We start from the raw sequence: 4,060 nt of genomic DNA on the forward strand, positions 1-4,060 counted from the left end.
TAAACCATCCAATCGGTAGTAGCGACGGGCGGTGTGTACAAAGGGCAGGGACTTAATCAACGCGAGCTTATGACCCGCGCTTACTGGGAATTCCTCGTTGATGGGAAATAGTTTCAATCCCCAGTCCCGATCACGAGCGGGGTTCAGCGGGTTACCCGCGCCTCTCGGCGCAGGGTAGACACACGCTGATCCGCCCATTGTGGCGCGCGTGCAGCCCCGGACATCTAAGGGCATCACAGACCTGTTATTGCTCCATCTCGCGTGGCTGAACGCCACTTGTCCTCTAAGAAGTTTTTGACGCCACCCAAGTGGCCGCGCCACTATTTAGCAAGCCGGAGTCTCGCTCGCTATCGGAATGAACCAGACAAATCGCTTCCACCAACTAAGAACGCCATGCACCACCACCCACAGAATCGAGAAAGAGCTATCAATCTGTCAATCCTTCCCGTGTCCGGGCCGGGTGAGGTTTCCCGTGTTGAGTCAATTAAGCCGCAGGCTCCACTCCTGGTGGTGCCTTCCGCCAATTCCTTTAAGTTTCAGCTTTGCAACCATACTCCCCGGAACCCAAAGACTGCGGGTTTCCGCACGCCGCCCCGGCGGTCATGGGAATAACGCCGCCGATCGCGGGTCGGCATCGCTTACGGTCGGAACTACGACGGTATCTGATCGCCTTCAACCTCCGACTTTCGTTTCTGATTAATGAAAACATTCTTGGCAAATGCTTTCGCTTTCCGCCTTGCGCCGGTCCAAGAATTTCACCTCTAGCGCGCAATACGCAATGCCCCGCCGCCCTCTTAATCATGGCTCCGGTTCCAGAAACCTACAAAATAGAACCGAGTCCTATTCCATTATTCCTAGCTGCGTATTCAGCGGCGACGCCGCCTGCTTTGAACACTCTAATTTTTTCAAAGTAAACGCTTTGGCCCTCGACCGACACCCAGCCAAGGGCATCCGGGGCGCCGAGGCAGGGACCTGGACGGGCGGTGGCTCGCCTCTCGCGGACCGCCAGCCAGATCCCGAGATCCAACTACGAGCTTTTTAACTGCAGCAACTTTAATATACGCTATTGAGCTGGAATTACCGCGCTGCTGGCACCAGACTTGCCTCCAATGGGTCCTCGCCATGTGTTTAAGATACGCCATTCCAATTACAGGGCCTCAAAGAGACCTGTATTGTTATTTTTCGTCACTACCTCCGAGTCGGAAATGGGTAATTTGCGCGCTGCTGCCTTCCTTGGATGTGGTAGCCGCTTCTCAGGCTCCTCTCCGAATCGAACCCTGATTCCCGCCACCCGTGGTCACCATGGTAGGCGCCTGATGTACCATCGAAAGTTGATAGGGCAGACACTGAATGAATCGCCGCCGCCGCGAAGGGCGAGCGATCGCCCGAGGTTATCTAGAGTCACCAAAGGTACCGGTCCGAGGACGGATCGCCGGGGCCCGGATGGGTTTTGATCTGATAAATGCATCGCTGCCTTCAGCCTCCCGCCCGCGAGGAGAGGCGGCCGCCCGGCCGGCGCCGCTTGCATGTATTAGCTCTGGAATTGCCACAGTTATCCAAGTACCGGTGGAGCGATCAAAGGGACTATAACTGATTTAATGAGCCATTCGCAGTTTCACTGTACCGCCGTGGTGCACTTAGACCTGCATGGCTTAATCTTTGAGACAAGCATATGTTACTGGCAGGATCAACCAGGTAACCCCTGTGGGTCGAGGGGACTAACCGACGCCGGCGCTTTTTTGCTTCTACACACGGTCTCAGTCCGCCTGAGGAGGGGGCCTGGGCAGACCCCGCTGACCTCGCTAAGACCGCCGCCATAGGGCGACGCGCTGCTCGAACCTTCGGCGGGGTCGCTGCTGGGGGGTGGCCGCTGGGATCGCGCCGACGCCGAAAAGTGTGTGTTTCACGGGACGGGGTACCGCCGCAAGGCGCGCTGGACGCTGCCGCGCTCTTTCCTCCACGCCACGCCCGCCGTGACGGACTTCGCGCCTGACCGCCGCCAGGCCTCCCTCCGGCGGGTTCGGCGCCTTCTCGGGCTGAGGGGGCCTGCTCGTAACGAACGCCCAAATTGCCCGGGCGCGCGTGCTGTCAAAGCCCAAACGTGAAACCCATTGCACGCCGTGCTCTCTGCCAGGCACTCCCGATTTATATAGCAGCGGGCTGGCCGGGTGGGGTCTCTAGGCTAGGCGCGCCGCGCTTCCAATCGATCACGCTTTCGCCGAGGGGACGCCCGCCGCCGAACGCCCTCTCTCGCGCGCTGTGTCCGTGTTTCAGGTGAAGCGCTCGATAGCTCCGCGCCCGGAGCTTCAGAAAGATTGCGCTCAAAACCTAAGTCGATATGGACTTAGTCGCTTTTTCGACTTTTTTTCGCCAGAGACTAAGTCCACAAAACACGCTGCTCACCAAATCGTGTACCCATGTAAAAGTTGCTCCTGTGTAAACGCCACCTCCAGGGTCGCGGGAAAATTTGAATCATGCCCGGAGGAGGCCTCTCGGTCGGCCTGACTCGAGCCTCGGAGGGTATGGAAGTCGGACCTTTCTCGGTTGACTTAGTGCAATTTTCAAACGAAAATCATCCAGGCGCTTCATCCGACCGATCGAGTCCGGTTATGCGCGCTTCCCGACGCTTTCCCACTCGACTTCGCCCGCCCTGGAGGAAATTTTTTTCGCTCAAAACCTAAGTCCAAACATCCAGGCGCTTCATCCGACCGATCGAGTCCGGTTATGCGCCTTCCCGACGCTTTCCCACTCGACTTCGCCGGCCCTGGAGGAAATTTTTTTCGCTCAAAACCTAAGTCCAAACATCCAGGCGCTTCATCCGACCGATCGAGTCCGGTTAAGCGCGCTTTCCGACGCTTTCCCACTCGACCGGGCCGCCCTGGAGGAAATTTTTTTCGCTCAAAACCTAAGTCCAAACATCCAGGCGCTTTCATCCGACCGATCGAGTCCGGTTAAGCGCGCCTTCCCGGACGCTTTCCCACTCGACTTCGCCGCCCTGGAGGAAATTTTTTTCGCTCAAAACCTAAGTCCAAACATCCAGGCGCTTCATCCGACCGATCGAGTCCGGTTATGCGCGCCTTCCCGGACGCTTTCCCACTCGACTTCGCCGCCCTGGAGGAAATTTTTTTTCGCTCAAAACCTAAGTCCAAACATCCAGGCGCTTCATCCGACCGATCGAGTCCGGGTTATGCGCGCTTTCCCGACGCTTTCCCACTCGACTTCGCCGCCCTGGAGGAAATTTTTTGCGCTCAAAACCTAAGTCCAAACATCCAGGCGCTTCATCCGACCGACGAGTCCGGTTAAGCGCGCTTCCCGACGCTTTCCCACTCGACTTCGCCGTCCTGGAGGAAATTTTTTTGCGTTCAAAACCTAAGTCCAAACATCCAGGCGCTTCATCCGACCGACGAGTCCGGTTAAGCGCGCCTTCCCGACGCTTTCCCACTCGACTTCGCCGGCCCTGGAGGAAATTTTTTTTTTTCAAAACCTAAGTCCAGACATCCAGGCGCTTCATCCAGCCGATCTCGCCGGGTTAAGTGCGACTTCGACGCTTTCCCACTCGACCCCGGTCTCCTGGAGGAAATTTTTTCGCTCAAAACCTAAGTCCAAACATCCAGGCGCATATTTCAGACGATCTCGGCCGGGTTAAGTGCGACTTCCCGGACGCTTTCCCACTCGACCCCCGCCACCCTGGAGGAAATTTTTTTGCTTTCAAAACCTAAGTCCAAACATCCAGGCGCATATTTCAGACGATCTCGGCCGGGTTAAGTGCGACTTCCCGACGCTTTCCCACTCGACTTCGCCACCCTGGAGGAAATTTTTTGCTTTCAAAACCTAAGTCCAAACATCCAGGCGCATATTTCAGACGATCTCGGCCGGGTTATGCGACTTCCCGACGCTTTCCCACTCGACTTCGCCACCCTGGAGGATTTTTTTGCTTTCAAAACCTAAGTCCAAACATCCAGGCGCATATTTCAGCCGATCTCGGCCGGGTTAAGTGCGACTTCTCGGACGCTTTCCCACTCGACTTCTCCACCCTGGAGGTATTTTTTGCCGCTCAAAA

This window comes from Puntigrus tetrazona, unplaced genomic scaffold, assembly GCF_018831695.1.
Source record: "Puntigrus tetrazona isolate hp1 unplaced genomic scaffold, ASM1883169v1 S000000003, whole genome shotgun sequence".
In the NCBI taxonomy this organism is placed as follows: Eukaryota; Metazoa; Chordata; class Actinopteri; order Cypriniformes; family Cyprinidae; genus Puntigrus; species Puntigrus tetrazona.